The following is a 22,754-nucleotide window of genomic DNA, read 5'->3' as shown; positions in this document are numbered from 1 at the left end:
GTCGGGGTAAACCTCAGTCCCCAGCCAGCCCCTTGGGCAGTGCCTCTGAGAAGACCAGCCTGCAGGGGGAGCCTCTTGCCCTGAGCTGAGTGACAGCTAAGGGAGAGTGGCCCAGGAGGGACAGGGAAAGCTGGAGCAGTGAGCCAGGAACTGCAAACTCAGAAAGAAAAGCAGCCACAGCCAAACCTAGAACTAGTTCTCAGGCCCGTGTAAAGTCCTAGAAACTCTTTGCAAGGCTGTGATGTCCCAAATCTGTTGCAGACCTGTGCTACTGATAGCTCTGTGTGTATAAGTGATGATTTCCATGTTGAGACTGACAGTGCAGAACCTTGAAGAGAATCTGTCACCAGTGCAGTGCAACTGGATCCAGACTGACTGATGAACACCACAGGAAACTGGAAATGCAAGGAAGCCTGGGACTTTGGGGAAAAGTGAAGAGAAGAAAATCACTTAAAGAAGATAGTGGAAATTAGGACAAAAAGAGTGACATAGAATTCATAGAGGACTCCCTACCCAAATACTCTATACACTTGCTGAAGAATCTAGATTTAGTGGGAGGTACAAAAAGTTTTATGGGGAGTAATGGTGATTTAGGAGGAATAAAGGTAACTCTCAACTTATTAGATGTCAGATACACCAAGTTTGTGTTCCCCTAAATTGAAGATTGAATTCTAAGAAACAATGGAGGTTAAAAGTAGGAAAACTTTATTGAGAGACATAGCTCCTGAGAGAGGAGGCGGGGTGGGGGACCCGAAAGTGGGTTGCCAATGACCCTATTTCTCAAAGGAAGTTTTATAGAGGAAAATCACAGTGGATATAAAATCACAAAGTGGGTACAACATGGGTCAAAACTATGATCAACCAATAAGGTTGTAAGTATAGCCACTTAGGTAATATTGATCCAGTGGGGAAGCAGTTCACATAGCAAGTGTACATGGAAAGAACAAAGACCTTCTTTAGGAAGGGATAGATCAGGGGTGTCCTTGTTGCCCATCTGGGTGACTGTCTATCTTGACTTTATTGGACCAAATGACACTGATTATCTTATCCCTGGGGGAGATATGTAGTCCTGGTCATTCTGTCTTTTTCTTGAGGCCTAGCCTTCAACAGATGTGCCTCCAGCCACAGTTATAATGTGTTCTCATCCTTTGCATTGATTCCCTTGAAGGCCAAGCCCTGTCTGACTGCCTATAATATTTCTACCTAGCTTAGCTGTCTATAATGATGGGATCTCTGCTCACAGAACGATCTACCAGATCCACCAGTTGTATAGCATCTCCAAGTTGCAAAGTGATTTTATACAGATTGTTGTATTTACTGCCCACCCAGACCCCTAGAGGAACAGAGGGAAGGAGTTATTCTCAGTTAATTCATGAGAAACTTATCATAGCCTTTTAATGTCATGGTTATATTAGTCTTTTTCTCATCACTAAGACAAAATACATAACACCTGAAAATTAAAGGAGGGGAGGTTTATTTGGGCTCATAGTTTCAGAGGGTTTAGTCCATGGTAAACTGGTTCCCAGCATAAACATCATGGTGAAAGGGCAAGGTGGAGAAAAGCTGCTCATCTCATGGCAGGTGAAGCAGTAAGAAAGGAAGGATCCAGGGATGAGAATATACCCCACCAGCTCATTCCTCTAGTGATGCTCTTTCTATCTAGGGCCAACCCCCTAACACACCTTCAGTGGATCAATCCACTGAGGACTATAGCACCCCCATGATCCTATCACCCTCTAAAAGCCCCACCTCTGCACACAGGAGACCTTAGGGAAAGTTTTAGATCTAAACCATCACAGTGGTTCCCAGGTCATCCACATCAGAATCACATGGGAAGCTGTTCCTGAAGCTCAGGTTCCTGATCTTTGCCCTTGACCATGGAATCAGCATCTCTGGGGTGAAGCTTGGAAAGTTGTTTTTTTTTAGTGACTCTTTACTTTTTCATCTTTATTGAGACGTAACTGACAAAGTGTGTTTTCAAGGTGCTGCCTTGGTTTGTTTTCCGTTGCTACCTAGATTCCCAAGACTGGGTGATTTATAAAGAAGAAAGCCTTGGTTTAACTCATGATTCTGGAGCTTGGGAAGTCCAAGATCTTGGTGCTGGCACTGGTTGGCTCATGATGAGGCCCTCCTGCTCCATCATAACATGAAAGAGGAGTAGAATGGCAAAGAAAAACATTCAGAGGGGAGCAATTTATTGCAACCCCTTCTCCAGTCTCGAGAGATGTGCATTAACTCATCTTAAGGCCCTAATCACCTCTTAAAGGCCCCATCACTGTTACATTGGGAATCAAATTTCTACATGTGCTTTGCAGGGGACAGATGATACTCACAACAGGTGTACAACCCAATATTTTTATGTGCATTTACATGGTGAAATAATCTCCACAAAGGAATCTGCATTTTTAACACACACAAATTTGACAACTGTGCGTCCTGAGGTTAAGGAATATACCAGGATCACTCCTCACTGCTACACTTCTCGACCTCCACACATGTGGAGCCCAAACAGGAACTCCGCTCTTCTTGTCTGAAATCCTCCCCACTATACCCCTCTGCCTTTCTCTAAGTCCAGGTCCCATTTCCAACTCACCCAGACTGTAGCGTCTTGACGATGCTTATTAGGAGCTCAAATTCTATCCTCTTCTTTAGGGAACAAGATTCAGGTCATTTCTTAACTCATGTAAAAGATGAGTGTTTCCTAAGAGAAATCCACTCAGTCAGAATGGCCCGTGTGGTCTGTGTCCCTTGACACCTGAGCATGTGCTCCTCTGTCCAGCTCTCACCAGGAAGTAAAAGGACTGATCGATCACTCATGATGCTGTCCTCTTTGTAGAGGAAGCACATTAATAAAAGCCCTAACACCCATTCAGCTTCCATCTTAGTTTGTTTTCTGTTCCTATAACAGAAGACCTGAAACTAAGTAATTTCCAAAGAACAGTTTCATTTTGTCCCATAGATCTGGAGAATGGGAAGTCCAAGATCAGATGGACACATTCAGAGAGGGGCCCATGCTGCCTTAACACGTGGCAGGAAGCAAGAAAGCAAGCCTTGGCCAACTTGCTCTCAGGGTCACCAATCTGGTCCCCCAAGACAGAGAACTCACTCACAGGAGAAAGGCATTAATCCATGCATAAGGGCTCTCTCCCCATCACCCAAAGATTTCTCACCTGCCCTCCCAACACGGCTGCATTAAGGAATTGGTTCTGTGCATGTACTTTTGGGGGACACACTGAAACCGTAGCAGGTCCTAATAAGTGAGTTGGAAGGAAAGGCCAGCTCTCTGTCCTCCCCCATTGATGCCTGGCTCCCTGGTGGAAGAGCACAGGGCTCATCAGAACAGTGCCCAGGAGAACAGCTTTCTGAGGCCAGCTCAGGGTGGCTATAGGGTCAAGCATAAGGAATCTTCCATAAGCATAAGCCACCTTCTCCAGTAATAGGTTCATCTGTGTCAAAGGTAACATTTTAGGGTCCCTTTGGCCTTAGAACCTTTTTTTAAGAGTTTAACTCTAATTGCCTTTATTTAATTGAATTTCTTTTTCTTGCCACTAAAAATTTTCCAGAGCTCAGGTAAGACACATTGAGCTACTTGAAAAGCTCTAAATGTGTATCCACTTTAATGAATATAATTAAACAAGGAACTGCTTGAGTTGAGAAAGACTTGTTCTCTAACATTATTTGCTGTTATTGAAGCAGCAGAATTGTGGCAGCCCTGAGCCTCCCTCCTGTTTGCAAAACATCCAGCAACAAACAGCCCTTGTGCAAAACTAAGCTCAGGAACTCAGGCCAAGATGGCAACCACAGTGTGGACTTTCTTGTAAAGTTCTGTGTGTGTGGTGGTCCTTGTAATTTCTCCTCCCACTTCCTTCCTTTTCTTCTTTGACCTCTTTTACTTGTTCTCAACCTAAAAAGTAATGTAGTCTCCCAATTTTGCTAACAAATTCAGGACATTCGAATATTAATTAGATTACAATATGTAAAGAATGTCAATGAGATCCCCAGAGTTCCAGGCAAGTATTATATCCAGATTTCCTAAGCACTGTGCATCCTTGAATTGGTTTCTTTGCCCGGTGTTTTTCAGACATGCTCAGCTGAAACTCCAGGAGGAGGCTGGAGGTTCTGGGATGCACTGACTGTGTTCAGGGACATGCTATAGGAGAGCCATCTGATTCATCAAACCACCCAGCCCTGTTTGTAGAAAACTTCTAGCGGTGCCTGGTTGTGAAAAGGCCAGGAAAACCATCCAGTTGAATATATTTCTGATCTTATACATGCCAATATGCTAGGTATTGTATAGGTAAATTTAGGTTCTTGTCATAGAATCAGAGTAGTACATAAAGCATTCAGTAACAAAAAGGCAGCACAGATGGTCAGCAAGCAACATGAATCAAATGATTATGATGACAATAAATACTATGAGATTTGCGGGGGAAGGATTCTGTCTTGTGGAGGTTCAGAGAAAGATTTTAAGAAACATCCTCCCTGTAGTCCCAGGGCTCTGGGAGGCAGAGGCAGGCGAACTGCAAATGTGAGCTCACCCTGGGACAACTTACCAAGACTGTTTCAAAATTTAAAAATTTTTTTAAGAGGGTCAGGGCTGTAGTTCAATGTGCTAGCCTTGGGTTCAATTCCTTCCAGTACCAAAAAACAAAAAGAAAAGAAAGGAGGGATGGAAGTATGGAGGGAGAAGAAAGAAAAGGAAAAGGAAAAAGACAGAAAGTTTAGAAAAGGAGAAGAAAAAAAGTTCTTCAAGGCTGAAAAGAAGAGGTACACAGGAAGGAGAAGGCTGCCCTGGCAGGGGAGCTGCAGTGCCCACCGCCTGCTCACCGTCCCCAAAACCGGCCCGAGGAGTAAGTGTCTTTTGGGCTTTCCAGGGGACTGGGTGGGAACTCTGTGGAGAATGCTTGCCTGTCATAACTCTGGATGTGACCACTGAGGACCACGGTCCGTGGCAACAGCAATCTGGCCTGTGAGGATGGGAGCCCTTCCCCGCGCCCGCCTGTCTGCTGCCTGAAAGAGCCGGGCTCCAGGCCTGCCTCCCCGGCTAGGGGCGCCGTGATTTCCTTCTCTCCATTGTCTCTTGGTTCCAAATGGCCCCACGTCTTTGGTCTTCCCCATCTTTTTCTTGATTCTCTAAACTCTAGGGCCAACATCCCTTTCTCGGCCTTGTCCTGCTACTTTATGATATAGGCATGCCTCCTTTTCTGTTTTTATGCTGTCCTTCTGAGCCTCTGATACACAGCAGGCGGGGACAGCACCATCCTATTTTTTTTTTTTTTGGTATGAGGGATTGAACTCAGGACCTTGTGCTTGCAAGGCAGGTGCTGGCACCACTGAGCTAAATCCCAGCCCCAGCACCATGCTATATTGATGACTCCGAGTCAGTGTCTCATACTCAGTGTCTAAGAAGGACACAGTCTCGTTTCTGAGTTTATTCATTCTGGATGGCCCTCAAGTATTTCAAATCCACCAGCTTAATGATGGAACTCAGCTTCTTCTCCCTAAGAAAGGCTTGGATTCCTTTCTTCTTCCTCCTTCTTTTCCAGCTTGTCAGCAGTGCCCAGTGTCTCAGATGTGTTCCTAACACTGACCCCAACTTCTCTTGTGTCATCACCAGCTGCCTCTTGCCAGAGCAACAGCATTTTAACTGGTCTCCTGCCCATCAGAATCTCTGCTCTGGATTTCATCCTACATTGCTACCAGAATAATTTTCCTGAAATAAATTCTAAAGATCGCCATTTGTTTTTTGTGGGTTTGTTGTTGTTGTTGTTTTGGTTTTTGTTACCAGGGCTCGAACTCAGGACCTTAAGCTTGTGAGGCAAGCAGTGGCACCACTGAGCTAAATCCCTGGCCCAAGATGCCCATTTGCTTAGAAACATGTAGTTGGCTTCTGGCTTTTATAGAAAGAAGTCCAAATTTCTTGCTAAAAACCTAACCTCTTCAATGTTACTTGCCGCCTGTCCTCACCTCATATCTTATGTCTTGGTTATGTCAAACTTCTCATGAACATATAACAAGCCCTCTTACCTGTTCATGGCCCTGTCCATGTTGTTCCTGTTACCTGGAGTCCCTCTCCTGCCCTTATTCATCTGGTGAACTCCTATTTATCCTTCAAGACCTCACCTAAATGTTATCTCTCCTTTAGGAAGCCTTCCCAAAATAGGTTGGAAATCATCACTCTTACTTCCAGGATCCCTAGTATTTAAAATAAATCTGCTTTGTCAGTTTGTCATGTTCTTAATCTGACAATGCCCAGTTACTTCTTTACCCATGATATTTATTGAAAAATCTAGAGCACACAAGGGGTGCCTGTCTGTTGATTCCAGTCCCTTCCAGGAAAACCAAACAAACAGGTTTTGCATCCACTCCACAAACACAGAACATGCTCCAGCACCATGGCTCTGCATGCAGTGCTGATTCTGCTGGTCTTCTTCCCCTTCCTCAGCCTTGCCAACCCCTGTCCAACCATCACACCCTGGGACAGGTGACCATGGGCCCAGGGAGCCCTCTCCTGCTCATCATCTTGATGCTCTTGATATGAACTGGGTGGGGATGGCAGCATGTTTAGCAGTCAGGTTTCTCTGCAGGCTTCATGATTCCTTCTTGCCCCACCTTTCCCACATGTCCTGTGCTCCCTCAGGTCAGTGGTGGTGATGTGCTGGGTTCATGGGGTTGTTTCCTTCATCTTCATCTGCCAGGAGTGCTGGGGCAGAGGTTCCAAGCAAAGGGGGATCCAGTGTTCCGTTGGGGCACTCAGATCCCAACTATTCCCTGGGGAGGCACCTGAGGCTCAGGGATCAGACTGGCTCAGGCCTTTGGGTACAGCCCAGTAGGCATCTAGAGTACAGACTGCATGCAGGAGTCTGGCGGGACAGTGGGGCAGTGTCCTCCCAGGGTACTGGACTGTCTTCTCTCTGGTAGTGGCCACATTCTACTGCTCTCTCTAATCTAAAAGCCTGTGTTGAGTAAATGAAAGGCAACGGCATGAGGGTATGGGCAATTTATTACATAAGCTGTGCGTGCGTGTGTGTGTGTGTGTGTGTGTGTGTGTGTGTGTGTGTAGGGGGGTTCTTTCCTTTTTGCATTTTAAAAACACAAGGCACAGACCAGCTAGGTTTTCTGAGAAGTGTTGCAGATCCTTGACTCAGGAATCACCTGTCCTGAGTTCCAGCCCAGCCTCTTGGGCCCTGATTAGGAACCAAGAGGGGGGCTGCATGAAGGGGGAGCAGGTGGCAGTGCTTGTCACAACCAGGTACCACTTGGGCCCCACTGGGCTCATCTCCAGTGATTCCGGGAACAATCCATGCTAATTCCTTTCTGCACAGCTTGTTTGAGAGATACCCCCTTCCCTGGGCCTGTAATTCACTGTTAAGTTTGATTTTAATTATTCTTGAAAATCATCCTTCAAAATCTTCATGAAGAGTTTGAGAAGAGGAAGCACGGGGAAAACAGTTACTCAATTCTCAGAACTGAGGCTACGCCACCACGCCACCATGGAATTTACTGCGTTGCCTTGGGTTAATAAATAAAAATAAAATTCTTACAGCACTAAAGTAAGAGACCACAGGAGTGCATAGAACATCACAATCTTGCAAAAGCTGATAAAGCTGTCTGCAATGCACTTTCTGCTTTGACAGCTCCCTAGAATGCAAGATTATCTGTAAAGATAGTCTGAGGGGAATTGTGTTTCCATTAGTAACATCTAAGCACCAATGGCAAATAGCGGCTTGGGGGTTCTGAATTGCTAAAGCACTTCACATAAGAAAGTAGCAATTTTTTGAAAAATCTCAGTAAGATAGAGCTCAAAAGAACCTAAGGAAAAATCTCATCCAGTCTCCTTGTTTTCAAATGAGGAAGCAAAGGCATGGAGAGGCCCCATAGCCCACTGCAGAGTTTATTGGTTTCAGCATTAGAATCCCATGTCTGAGCCTTTCCACTGTGCAGGTGCTTCTCCTGAATGAGTTGGGTAGTAAAGTACCTAAGGATTTCTAGACAAAGGTGTAACCATGTGTGGCTTTTAAGTTTTGCTACAAGTTGCACTTAATAACATTCTGCTGAAATGAGAGCCCACCACCACCACCACACACACACACAATGTGAAGGACAGGGTCCTTCCTGCAGCAATCCAATTTGGCAGAGAGCTTGTGTCATCGGGAACGCTCAAACCTGAGAATGGAAAACTTTTCTGAGAAGCAAAGTATGGTTGTCGCTTGGTATCCAAGGGGGCTTGGATCCAGGAACCCTGTGGATACCCAAATCCTTGGGTGTTTACAACATTCATACAAAATAATGCAGTATTTGCAGAGAACCTGTGCACATCCTCCCACAGATTTTGATGCTCACATGTTGTACTCTTTTCTTTTTCTTCCCCTCCCTCCTTCCCTCTCTTTCTTCCTTCTCTCCTCCCTCCCCTTCCTTCCTGTTTTCTTTCCTTTCTTCCTCTCTCTCTTCCTTGAGATTCAGGTCCTCATGCTAGGCAAGAGCTCCGGCCACATCTTCTCTCGTCTATATACTTTATGTTATTTTTATCATATCTCTCTCTCTGTCTTTTTTTTTTTTTTTTTTTGGTACCGGGGATCAAACTTGGGATCTTGCGCTTGCAAGTCAGATGCGGGAACCACTGAGCTAAATCCCCGGCCCTTTTATGTCATTTTTAGATGACTTACTATACTTAATACAATGTAACTGTAATGTATATCATTGTTATACTGTGTTGTTTAAGGAGTAACCACAAAGGGAAAACAATCAATATAGATGCAAGCACACCCCCCAATGTTTTTTAATGCAAGTGTGGTTCAACCAGTGAGTGTGGGGGGTGACTTTCTAGTACTGAGCCCAACAGCTATCCTCAGGCAGTGAGGGGATAAATGTCTGTGGATGGTGGCAGGGGTGGGGCTACTCTGGATCCTGCTTTAGAGCCAGTAGGAGTAAGTGCAGTTGCCATGAACAAAGGCAGAGCCTGAGCCTCTCTAGCAAATCTGTTCCTGACTGCAGGGGGACGGGGAGGGGGTCATGGCTCCACTATAACAGCAGGTGGTGTTGCATATGCAGGCACGCCGGGTGCTGTGCCCCTCATGCCGGGACTGCTCAGGCATTCAGCTGGCACTGATTGCAGTGGATGGAAACACGGAGCCCATGAAGCCTGACCCAGTAATGAGTGCAGTGGGCCAGCCTGCAGCGACTGAGAGAGTCAGTGCAGAGCTCTGGCCTTGTGGGGAAAGGGGAGGAACAAAGCTCGGCTGAAAAGCAGCACAGCCTCTCTGTGGGGCTGATGTGGCTCTTAGCTGAGATACCAGCAAAAGAGAGGCATAGACACGAAAAAAAAAATCACCAAAGTCCTCATGACTTTGTGGTAAAAACCTAAGAAAATCTTGTTCTGATTCCAGTGTATGCACACTTTGGACACTTAGCCAAGCACTTGTCCATGTATGTGGCCCCACTGAATTCTCTATATTTAGGGCCTCTACAATAATAATGGAGAAAAGTGAATGCTGTAGGGGTCCCAGAAAGAAGAGACAAAAAGGAAAGCTGCTGCAGCCTTTTGGAATGCTCAGAAGAGCCCTTGAGACTTTGCCCCCTATGTAGGGTTCAGCTGTGAAGATGCCCCAGCTTCAGCTTGAACTCTTTCCTGGCCTTTTTACCTCTTCTACCCCTCCAGGCTCAAACCCTGTGTCCCCAGGATTTCCCTAGCGACAGCCTTTACATGCTGTGCTCCCCCTAATTCACTCCTGACCTCTCCACCTCCCACAGCTTTAATTCACCTTTGTAAAATTAGTTCCTGAGGAAAGTTAGCACCTCTGGTCTGACCTTCCACTCCTGACTCAAACCCAGGCCCCATGTCTCAAGGTCTGCGCGTCTATTACACTGAATCTCCCTGCCATTGTACCATGGGAACCCATCGTCAACCTTCTGAACAAGCTTTGCTGACCTCTAATTCCGTTACAGGTAATGGCTTCATGACACATATATCTGTAGGAGACCAGAACATGCCACCCCCAATTGTGCCTCTTTGGCATAAAGATTATTTAGCACTGTTTGTTTTTTAAAATAGCCACACTGGAGAAGCCCTGAGAAGTTACCCTTATGTAAGAGAAAGCGACACAAATAAGAGAAATCTCTATTTGTGAGAATGGTTCCTCTCTGCTCCAAGAGGAGAAGGAAAGGAGATCACTAGAAACTTTAGGTCAGTTGGGAGGGCACCCACTTAAATCTAACCAGCCTGACCCTTGGCTGACAATTAGGCAGTAACTGCAAACCACACCCTTCCTTCCCTGTTTCAGAGAAACAAAGATAATGTTAACTTTGAAGTTTAATCTTTTTTGTTTGGAACCACTCTAGAGGTTTACTTGTTTGTCTGTTTTCTTTTGGGTAGATGGGGGAATATTTATGTCATAAATCTGTTTGCTTTTTTTCTATGTCTTTTGTTATAAGGGTGGAGGAGAAATGACCTTTTTCTCTCCTACAAGGCACCCTCATCCTCCTAGTTATCTGTACCAATTGTTGTGGCTTAGATCTAGAATGTATTCAGAGGTGGGGCTTTTGGAAACTGACCTGCTCTTAGGAAGTGGGACCTGGTTGGAGGTGGGCCGTGGGGCATGACCTGGGGGAGAATACCTTGCTCCCTAGGCCCTCCCTTCGCTCTGCTTGCCGGCTGCCATGAGGTGAACAGCTTACCTCCGCCAGATCCCTCTGCCATGCCACTTCTGCCTTTACCCAACTGATTATCAACTGAAATCCCTAAAAATCTTGAACCCAAACAAACTTCTCCTCCTCAAGAGTTGTGGGTGTCAAGTATTATGTGCCAGTGGTGGAAAAATGCCTAAGATATCAATGGATACTTTTTCATTCTGTCTTTTCTCACAACTTAACATTTTTGTCATTTCTTGGTGCTTAGTCTGTTTCCTGTTGCTATAATAGAATACATGAGACTGGATCATCTATAAAGTAAAGAGTTTTATTCTGGCTCATAATTCTGGAAGCTGGAAAGTTCAACATCAGGTGGCTGCATCTGGTGAGGACCTCATGCTGCTTTCATTCATGGTGGAAAAGCAGATAGGAAAGTGAGTGTGTGCAAAAGAGATAAGATATGAGAGGTGACCCCACTCTGCAAGCACCCGTTCTCAGGTAACTAACCCAGTCCCACGAGAAAGATCACTCATTGCCAAGAGACGCCTTTAATCCTTTCTTCAGGGTGGGTCCTTCCTGACCAAGATACTTCCTAAAGGTTCCCTCACCCACCCTCAACACCATGGCACTGGAGACCAAGCCTTAACGTGAGTTTTGGTGGGGAAAAACTATATTCAAACCACAGCACATGGTCCCGTAAGTTTTCCCTTATCAATGTTTTCTGAAATTCCTGTGTTCCTTTCTCCATCAAAATTGTCTCAAGAATTCAAGTTCTTAAATTATTTCATGGCTGGAAAGTTATAGTATCAATCACTCAATACTTGTTGGGAAAAATGTTGGAAGAAAGGGTGGCTGGTATGTGAGCATTTATTAAAATATGAGCTACTGGGATGTCTGGATGGTGCCTGCATTATCCTGTGATAACCAAAGCTGCTGGCACAAAACGGACCTCCCAACAGGCGGACTGGACCCTGGTTAGAGGAAAAGGACATGAAAAGACACTTACCTGCTCTTTCTCCCAGGCTCTGCCCCTATTTACCCAGCCTATTTTACTTTCATAAATATTTTCAGAATATTCCCTCATTGAAAAATTTCAGTTTCCTATGAAGTAAGTCCTATGTGTGTCATTCAAGGAAGCATGCCTTTGACTTCAGGCAGAAGCGAGGGTGTGTGTGTGTGTGTGTGTGTGTGTGTGTGTGTAGAGAGAGAGAGAGAGAGAGGGTGAGCCCAGATTTGTGAGGAGACAGGGGAGAAGAGAACAACACTCTGCCTCTCTCACACATGTCCCCATGGGATTCATTTGTGTCACTAGGGTTTTCTGGACCTCGAGACAATGACTTGGTAGATTAAGAAGAATTTCTGGTTCTTTCCAAGTTGTGTTCACACTGCAGGAGGTGACCTCTCCCAGTGGGAACTCAGTGTGGTGGAAAGCCTGCCCTCAGCAACCATCCTGCCACAAATGAAGTGATATGTAGGTATTTAATAGCTATTCTAAGTAACGTAGAGAAGATTTGAAGTATGCTGAATGATTAGCATGGGTCCCATGCAAATGCTGCCCCGTTTTATGAAAGATATTTGAGCATCTGTGAGGAGTCATGGAACCAATCCATCCCCAACAGATACTATGGCTGGCTGTAAATGTGTATGCATCTGCTGTCAACTTCTGATATGTAAACATGGATCACAGGTCTCTCCTAGTAGGAAAGTTCTTTGAGCTTAGTTTCATTTTTTTTATCAAGACTGTAGTTGGAGCAGTATTAGAGTCTGTGCTTAGGCTAAGTGGCTTTTCAAATGCAAGCCAGTCTCATAGTTGGCAAGCTAGGCTGATTCGGGGGTACACAGTGTCTATGTCAGCAGATCATGCCAAGTGAGGGAAATTGCATTTGGGATGAATGCCAGTTCACCCAAATGTACCTGACACTCCTTAGAGGACACAGTGGGACGGATCAGCTCCTTCTCCAGGGGAGGAATATAGCCTTGCGCTCCTGGGCAGGTCCTGAATACCATCACTCTCCCAGTGGTCTGGGTGGCACGCATCACACATCTCCTGGGAATTGGTTTCATCTTGGTTTTGATTCGGGCATAGAGAACCCAAGTCAAGTCCCACCAGTGACAGGTCTCCCGGTGGACAGCATACATAAATGGTGCACAGGACAGAAGGGAAGTCAAAGGACCTAGGTGCTTGACACAAAATCAGTCTGCCTTGGCCTCAGTCTCCTTGTCTGAAAGCAAGGTCTGGAAAACATGTCTTCTAAGGGATTTTTGCTTTTAACAGTTCAGTATTCCTTTTTCTGCAGGTACAAGGAGAGGATTAAGGGTTTATCACCACCTCCTTTATTATTTCTGCCCAACTTTGCTGGAAGGAAGAGGAAACATTATTTTCTTTTTTAGCCCATTCAGACAGGTTGGCTAAAGACACCACACTCAGGGACATGAGACTTCCTTTTATTTTTTTTCCCTTAAATTCTTTTATTGGTACATTTTAGGTATACAATATGTTTACATTTATCATTGGGTGCTTGTACCTGTACATGGTGTATCTTGGTTCTTATTTTTTCCCCATTCCCTGTGTGCCCTTCACCCCCTCCACCCTTCTCTATTTACAAAGACTTTGTTTCCATTTTTTCCTTTTCTCATAATTTTTCCTTTCCCTTCTTTCCTTTCCTCTTCCCTCCCCACTTCCCCTTCCCCTTTGGACCTTTTCTTCCTATTTAAAATTATCAATTATTCGTTTTAATCATTATTTACACTTTCAGTTTCTCACACCGGAGTAACTATTTGGTATTTACACGTGTCCTATTTATTTCACTTAAGAGTATGGCCTCAATGTGCATCCATTTAGCTATAAATATCTTTTGTTTCTCATTCTTTATGGCTGAGTAGTACTCCATTTTATGAACAAACAACATCTTCTTTATCCAATTTCCAGGTGAAAGTCACTTGGGCTGTTTCCAAGGTTTAGCTATTACAAACTGTGCCGCTGTAAACATGGGTGTGCATATATCACTGTGGTATAATTCTTTTAATTCTTTTGGGAAGATACCCGGCAGGGGAATAGCTGGGTCAAATGGGACCTCTAGTCCTAGTTCTTTGAGGTATCTCCATACTGACTTCCACAGTGGTTGCACCAGTCTGCACTCCCACCAACAATGGAGAAGGGTTTCTTTCTCCTCACAACCCCACTAACATTTGTTATTGGTTGATTTCTTGATAGCAGGCATTTTTTTCTGGGGTGAGGTGGAATCTCAGTGTTGTTTTCATCTGCATCTCTCAAATGACCAGTGATGTTGAACATTTTTTCATATGGTTATTTGCTGCTTTTACTTCTTTGTCTGAGAAATGTCTGTTTATTTCAGACATGCATTTTTGAATTGGGTCTTTGAATTTGGGGGGCCTGATTTTTTAAAGTTCTTTGTATATTCTAGATAGTAGTCCTTTGTCTGAGGTACAGCTGCTAAAAATTTCTTTCCACATTGTAGGTTATCTCTTCAGTCTGTTGGTTTCTCTGGCAGTGTAGAAGCTTTTTAGTAAGAGGAGATCCCCGTTGTTGATTCTTTGTGCTACTTCCCATGCTACTGAGGTTTTGTTCAAAAAGTCTTTTCCTATGCCAACGTCTTCAACAGTTTAACCTAACTTATTTTCCAGCAAATTTAGTGTTTCTGTTTTAATATTTAGATCTTTAATCCACTTTGATCTTGGTTTAGTGCATGGTGATAGATATGGGTCTAGTTTTAATCTTTGTCAGGTTGAAATCCAGTTTTTCCAGCACTATTTATTAAATAGGCTATCTTTCCTCCAGTGAGGGTGGCTGGCTCCTTTGTCAAAGATGAGGTGGCTGAGTATGTCTGGAGTTGTTTCTGCATCTTCAAATCTATTCCACTGATCCTCAGGTCTGTTTCTTTGCCAGTACCATGCTGTTTTTATCACAATAGCTTTGTAGTATAGTTTCAAGTTGGGGATTGTGATCTCCCTGCCATGTCTCTGTTGCCTAGAATTGCTTTTGCTATTCTAGGTCTCTTCTGGTTCCAAATGAATTTTTGGACTGTTTTCTCTAGTTCTGTAAAATATTTTGTTGGAATGTTAATCGGCATTGCATTAAATCTATATAACAGCTTTGGAAGTATGGCCATTTTCGCTATATTGGTTCTTCCTACCCAGGAACAAGGGATGTCTTTCCATTTTCTTATATTTTCTTTGATCTCTTTTTTCAGAGTGCTGTAGTTTTCAGTGTAGAGGTCTTTTGCTTCCTTTGTTAGATTGATTCCTAGATATTTCATTTTTTTTTGGATGCTATTGTAAAAGGAATTGTTACCCTAATTTCTCTCAATGAGTCTGTTATTTGTGTATAAGAAGGCTATTGTTTTTTGAGTGTTGACCTTGTAACCAGCTACTCTACTGAATCTGTCAATTAAGTCTAGAAGTCTTTTGATGGAGTTTTTTGGGTCTTCTATGTCAGCAAATATGACAGTTTAACTTCTTCCTTTCCTATCTTTATTCTTTTTCTTTCTTTCTCTTTTCTAATTGCTGTTCCACAGACTTTCTAAAACTCAAATTCTTGTTTTTACCACACAGCTTTCACTACTAGCTAGATTCCTAAATATCTACTCCCTACAAAGATCAATATTGTATTTTCTGTGACTACATTCAGAAAAAAATTCTCTGAATCTGTGTGTTTTGCTGCTGCAAGGAAACTAATATCAGCTCATTCCTGTGTAATTGATATGTGACATCTTATATTCAAGGCTTAACCAAAGTACTTACTAATAGATTTCAGATGACAGATATAGAATTCCCCCCCATCCTTCAGTGGGAAAATTAGAGGGGCACAACTGTGATGGATGGGGTGGGAGATTTGATGGCTTAATGATCATTTTTTAAATGGAAGCTCAAAACAATTCAAAGAAATAATATTGGAAAGTATGTACAAATAATGTTTTACTTGTCTGTTTAATGAATATAAATTTATTGAGTTGACTTGGAAGGTAAAGGGATTTTGAAAAACTAGTTAACTTTAAAATATTTGTTGTTATTAAATATCATTAAACAGAATCGGTTTAATGAAACACTGAATGATTTTAAAAAATAATTATCTCATAAAATTTCATTAAACTGAAGATCATGTATGAAAGCATCAGGACAATGCCAGGGGCACAGTCACTCAACAAATGTTAATACTACATTTTATAACCTGTGCTTGAAGGGTGAGTATTTGTAATCATCTTGAGAGCATCTAGATTGCTTCCATGATAGCAGCTCTTAGCAAAATAAAGGATAAGCAGGGTATCTGAAATAAATGTTGGCTAGTTTCACCCAGACTTTTCTTGGACTACAGTCTGATGAGAGACTTAATCGCCTGGAAGTTGTACACTTTCATCTGTGAGAATCTGAACTTGGCCTATGGGCCCATTTTCTCTTTTCAGATCTATTTTTCTTTAATTTCAGGTAGGAAAGCTCTAAAATCACTGCTTCAGCAGGTATTGGTCTGGCAGATGTCCTTGAAAATCTAGACGTCATCGGAAACCTGGGGCAGATCCTGAATATATGTACAATAGATTCACTCCTGTCACTGATTTTGTGGAAGCAGTTGGATTTTTCCTCTGGCAAGGGATGAGTCTGCCTATCATGTTGAGGTAGTTAGGAAAACTTGCCAGCAGTTGCTATATTTTCTACTAAGAGAGCCTTACCCTGCTGCTATATAGCTGAGACTTCTCTTGATATTTCTGAGCAGTGGCCTCAGGCTTAGGATGTGGCTGGACAGACACGGAGTGTCATATAGTAGAATATTCATGCTCAGGGGCCTCCGGAAGTGAGCAAAAAAGAGAGAAAGGACGAGCCTGAGCACTGGGTGTTCGTTGATCACAACAGATGCACATTCAATAAGCAGTTGACAAAGATGCAGTATTTTTTAAGAAAGGGGAACGAATGCCTTTTTATTTGCCAGATTGCTTCCACAAAGTCAATGTTAGTATGGTGTAAATGACAGCCTCTGTTATTCTCCATCACCATAGTGACTGATTGAGTTGTCTTAACTTATCGGAATATCAACCCTGAGTAGCTTTATTTTTCCATTCAAAGCCATTAACTGTGCTCAGATGACGACCACCTAGACTTCTGGTCTGAGCTGGACCTTGATTAATGACACGTCAGTCCAATTATATAAGCCTTTAGTATTTTCCACTGGTACAGTAGTCATATTCTAAAAATAACTAGCCCTGTTCAGTTTTTTTAAACCATGTATTAAAATTTTTTATGAAGGCAAACTTTGTATGTAGTGAAATGTATCTTAAGTGTAATATTCAATGCATTTCAACAAATATATATACCTATGTAGGGTACAAAAAGGGCATAAGAAAATCAATGGTACTTCTATATACTAGCAACTAAAATCCTGCAAATGAAATTAAGGAAGGAATTCCATTCACAGTAACATAAAAAGAAATGAAATATTTATAAATAAATTTTTAAAACTATAAGGTATATACTAAGAACTGTAAATTGTTGTTGAAAGAATTTTAAAAAGACATAAATAAAAGGAAAGATATCCATGTTCATGGATTGGAAATCTTGTTAAGGTAGCAATACTTCTCAATTTGATGTACAGATTTAATTTTTTTTTTTTTTTTTTTTTTTGGTACCGGGAATTGAACTCTGGACCTTGTGCTTGTGAGGCAGGCAGCAGAACCACTGAGCTAAATCCCTGGCCCTGATCTACAGATTTAACATGACTCTTATCAAAATACCAGCTGCCTTTATGATAGAAATGGACAAACTAATCCTAAAATTCCTGTGGATTTCACAGGACTTGGAATAATCAAAACAATCTTGAACAAAAATAAAGTTTGAAGATTCCCAACTCATGATTGCAAAATTTATTTTAAACCTCTAGTTATGAAGACCATATAGGACTCTCATAAAGACAAGTGTGTAGGTCAAGGGAATTGAATTAAGGGTCCAGCACAAAAGCCTTATATTTATCATCAATGAATTTTTCACAAGTGTGCCAAATGACTTAGTGGATGAAAAAGAATCTTTAAAAAAAAAAAAACAACACATGGTGGTATAAAAACTGAATAGCCACACACACACAAATAAAAATTTGACTTCTACATCACATCGTATGTAAACATTAACTCAAAATGGACCATAAAGTGACATGTAAGAACTGAAACTCTACAAAGAACTCAGGAATAAGTTGTTGTTATGTTGTATTGGACATTGTTTCTTAGATATGACACAAAAAGTACAAGCAACACACACAAAAAAGTACTTCATCAAAAACAAAAACTTTTGCATCTGCAAGAACACCATGCATAAAAGCAAAAAGACAATCCATAGAATGGAAGAAAATATTTACATATCATATTTGCTAGGGGACTTATGTCCAAAAATGGGTAAAAATAATTCTTTAGTGAGGTGTGGTGGTCCACACCTCTAATGCCAGCACTCAAAAGGCTGACTGGGGGGATGGCAAATGCAATACCAGCCTGGGAAACTTAGCAATGCCCTGGCTCAAACCCCTGACCTACTGGGTAAAAAACGGAATTCTTACAACTCAATAATTAAGATTTGAATGATATTTTTCTAAAGAATATTCCATGCAAATAACCAGAAGATGCACAAAAAAGATGCACAATTAGTTAAATCATTGAGGAAATGCAAATCATAATGAAACCTTACTTCTGACACATTAAGGTAACTAAAATAAAAAGACAGACAAGAAAAAGTGTTCAAAATATGGAAAATACTAATCCTCATACACTACTAGTGGGAATTTTAGAGGCCGGGGATTTAGCTCAGTGGTTCCACCAGCTGCCTCGAGAGCACAAGGTCCTGAGTTCAATCCCTGGAACCAAAAACAAAACAAAACAAAAAAATCTAGTGGGAATTTCAAATGGTATAGCCATTTTAAGACATTTTGGCAGAACCTCAAAAAACTAAAAATATAGTTACCTTGTGACCTGGCAATGACACTCCTAGAGTGCTGAAAATCTATATCCATCTGGGCATGCCTATCACCCTTACATTTTGGAAGGCTGAGGCAGGAGAATCCCAAGTGTGAGCCAAGCCTGGACAATTTGTCAACTTAGCGAGACACTGTCTGAAAAATTTTTTAACAATTAAAAATGGCTGGAAGTGTAATTCAGTGTGAAGACCCTACATTCAACCCCCAGTACAAAAAATAAATAAATAAAGCTCTCTCTCTCTCTCTCTCTCTCTCTCTCTCTCTCTCTCTCTCTCCTCTCTCTCTCTCTCTCTCTATATATATATGTTAGCCTGGAGATAAATGTTCATTGTAGCATTATTCACAATAGCCACAAGTGGGAACAAGCAAAATATTTATCCACTGCTGTGTGGATAAAAAATGTACTCTACCAATACAATAGAATATTTATTAGCATTACAGAGGACTGAAGTATTGATTCATGCTACTGTGTGGATGAACCTCAACAATCTTATGCTAAAAAAACCACTTATAAGTGGTCACATGTTGTATGACTCCATTTTCATGAAATATTCCCAATAGATGAAGTCATACAAATAGAAAGAAGATAAGTGGATGCCAGGGACTGAGTGGAGTGGGGAATAGGGGTTAGTTTCTAATGAGTGTGTGATTTTTTTTGGAGTCATAAAAACAATCTGGAATTAGATAGTGGGGATGGTTGTACAACTCTTGGGATAGACTAAAATTATTGAGCTGTATACATGAACAAGATGAAGTTTATGATGAGGGCACTGCTTTGGGCTAAGCCCCTGCACGAGGACCCAACAAAGCAGACAAAAATTCAAAATTGAGCTCCTCGCCCTAAAGTTCCACATCACCAAGCTGAAACTAAGCTGTTTATCAACCTTGTGGAGAAATCAGGATTAGAGAGATGACAGCCAAATTTCCTAAAATGGCCAGTTTCAGTTGGCATGACACTGAAGTTCTCTCTGCCTTTAGCCTTACCCAAAAAAAGGCCTGAAGTGGCCCATTGTTACCTTATCAGGTCCCTCTCACCACAACTTACAAGGACAATAACTCTGAAAGGACCAATTTGTTGTTTGTCATTGTTTCTGCCTTTTTCAAGGCCTTTTCTGTCTATAAAACCTCTTCTGTTAATCAGAACACTTAATCTATTTTATAGAATGAAGTTCTTACTAATTTTAGAATCAAAAATAAAGCTAATAAATATTGTTGGACTAAATTTTTGCAATTTTATCCTTGGACATAAGTTACAAACAATAGAGTGCACGTATCTTTGGTCTGTAGGTTGGTAGGCTCTTACACATGCATAGACTCTTACCAACTGCCCACAGGAAGATACAGAAAGCTATCAGCTCCCAGAAGTTTCCCTACCTTTCCTGCCACCTCCTTACCCCCTGCAGGGCTGAGTGCCTGCTCTTCTATCACCACCAGGAGTGTTGCCTGGCTGTGGTCTTCATATTGAATGGATCATTCCACATGCACTCTGTCAGGTCTGATTTCTTTCATTTATCATGTGTGCAAGAGTCGTCCATGTGGCTGCACTATGCAGTAGTTCTCTGTCATTGTAGTGTAGAGTTCCGTTCCTTGATATCCTGTTATTTATATATTTATTTGTTCTGCAGTAAATGGACATTTGGACTTTCCAATTTCAGGGTATTATAAATAAAGCTGCTATGACCATTCCCCTAAGTATCTTTTTGTGGATCTAGAAATGCATTTTTGTTGATATACAACCTTTGAGTGGAAGTGATACAGTGTGTGTACATTCTGCTTTTTGAGGAATGTCAGTTTCCAGAGGAACCATCTACATCCCAGTAGCAACATAAGTGTGCTTCAGTTGTTTCACATTGTCTCCATCATTTGTTGTTGTGCGTTGTTTACTTTTAGCCATTCTGGTGGAAGTTTAGTGATATCTCACTGTGATTTTACTTTGTGCTGTGCTGGTAACTAATGATGGTCAATATATTTTAAATACTTGACTGAGTCTCGTCATTTATTAACTGTATGTATAATTTTTTTCCTATTTAGTAAAACAACAAAAATAAATCAAATTGGTTGAATTTTATTGTTTTTTGATTTGTAGGAGTTCTTTGAATATTTGGAATGAATCCTTTGCCAGATACATGGATCACAAATATCTCCTACCAGTCTGTAACCTGCCTTTTTACTTTCAATGTTGCCTTTTGTGTGGACAAAAGTTTTTAATTTTTATGAAGATCAATTCATCAGTCTTTCCTATTATGGCTACTATGATTGTAGCCCATTTAAAAAGTCTTGGTAGCCAAAGATGGTGGGAGACTTTTAGAGACTGAAGCAGGAAGCTAGCACATTCAAGTCCAGTCTGTTTGAGACAGCAACTTATCAAGATCTTGTCTCAAGATTAAAAAAATAAAAATAAAAAGGGGCTAGGGATATAAATCAGTGGAAAAATTTGTCGCCTACTCATTATCTTGAAACTATTCTATATTTTTTCTAGAACTTTATGTGTTATCTTTCAATTTTAGGTCAATTATCTTTTATCATTTTTATAGTATGCTGGGTATGGAATCCAGCTCCTTTGGACTGACCTACATCCCTAGCCTACTCCACTGTCTTAGTTACTTTCTCATCGCTGAGACACATACCTAACACCCACAAATTAAAGAAAGACAGGTTTATTTTGGATCACAGTTTGTAGAGGTTTCAGTCCATAATTTGCTGGTTCCAAGGCAGGATGGCATGGCAAAGGAAAAGGCAGAGAAGAAACAGTCCATGGCAGGGTAGCAGGGCTGAGAGCAATTGATGGAGGAGAGATGAAGATATAACCTTTTATGATAGTCAACTGATTATATCAGTTTGAGTAAGAAATGCCCAACTAAATTGGATCAGCTATAGTTTACTGGAGAGCCTTGCAATTAGATTTCAGTATCCTGCCCAGTACATAGTGCAGACCTGAGAAATAAAACTAAAATACAGAACTAGGAGAGGAAGAGGGGTGCCAGGATGACCAATGCAAGTGCAACTGACAAAGGCCCTGGCCAGTCCTAAGCACTGACTTTTATTGGCAATCAATCGGGGTAAAGGCGAGCTACATGTAAGGGCAGGGCCATATGTGGTTTTTATGGAAATTAGTGTAAACAAGGCTCATAACAGACAAGACAAAGCATTCTCAAATTAGGAACAATAGGCAAAATATATGATTGTAATTAGAATATCATCCTTCTAGTAGGAAGGTTTTAGTTTTGGGAATGGAATTTGGGTGTGAGTTACTCTGACCTCAGCACACAGGCTTTGGTCAGACTCACTTCTATAAACTAGCCAATTGTGGGGTTAACTCTTCACAGCCTGCTTAGGGCATAATCAATACTACAGTCTCCCACACATAGTTCTGGGTGTGGCTGAAGGGATTTGCTGAATACAGAAGACTCACCCTGGTTGTGAGTGGCACCAAACAGTAGGCTTGTAGCCTAAATAGAATAAAAGAGAAATGAAGAAAGAAGGTTCAGCCCTGTTTCTTTTGAGAAGCTCCAGTCTTCACTTTCATCTTTGATGTCATCTCCTGGTTTCTAGCACAGACTTTTCAGCCTCCCACTGCAGACTCTTTGGCCTCTTGATATGGACTTGAAGGGAACACTCCAGAGAGCTCCAGAACTCTGATCTTTGGATGCCTCAGATCTCCAGCGTGCAGACAGACCTTTTGTACTCTTCCACATCTGGCTCTGCGGGCAGCCATTGTAAGCCAGTCTTGTAAAGCCTTATATATTTATATACCTTGCATTAAATCTGCTTCTCTAGTAGCACTGACTGATACACACTCCAGGCCATGTGTCCAGTGACCCACCTCCTCCCACCAAGCTTCACATACCAACATCATATTTAGCTATAAGCTCACCAGCAGACTAATCGACTGATGAGTATCAGGACTTCATGATCCAATCATCTCCCAAAAGCTCCACTCATGAGCCCCAAAAGCCCCCCATGAGGCTTCAAGAAGACATCTAGATACAAACCATAACCTCCTCTTGAACCCCTTGTTTTCTGAGGTGTGTGGTTTCTTTTAAATGTCACTAAATTGCCTAGGTTGTGCTTAAACTTGTAATCCTCCTGCCTGAGCCTCCCAGGGTGTTGGAATAGGGATGTGCCACCATGCCCAGCTCAATGATCTATTTTAAATTACCTTTTT

At 42.0% G+C, this 22,754-nt stretch overlaps 1 pseudogene across 1 annotated transcript in view; it reads left to right on the top strand.

The window, feature by feature from the left end:
* Positions 1-22,754, top strand: part of LOC110343938 (endogenous retrovirus group K member 10 Gag polyprotein-like) — a 62,777-nt pseudogene that overhangs the window by 24,092 nt on the left and 15,931 nt on the right. The window lies entirely within an intron of this gene.

The sequence above is a fragment of the Heterocephalus glaber genome, unplaced genomic scaffold (assembly GCF_053883595.1).
Source record: "Heterocephalus glaber isolate CG9 unplaced genomic scaffold, H.glaber_assembly_v1.0 deba00001719, whole genome shotgun sequence".
NCBI lineage: Eukaryota > Metazoa > Chordata > Mammalia > Rodentia > Bathyergidae > Heterocephalus > Heterocephalus glaber.
The sequence above is the reverse complement of the archived record's forward strand: the minus strand, read 5'-3'. Positions and strand labels throughout refer to the sequence as shown.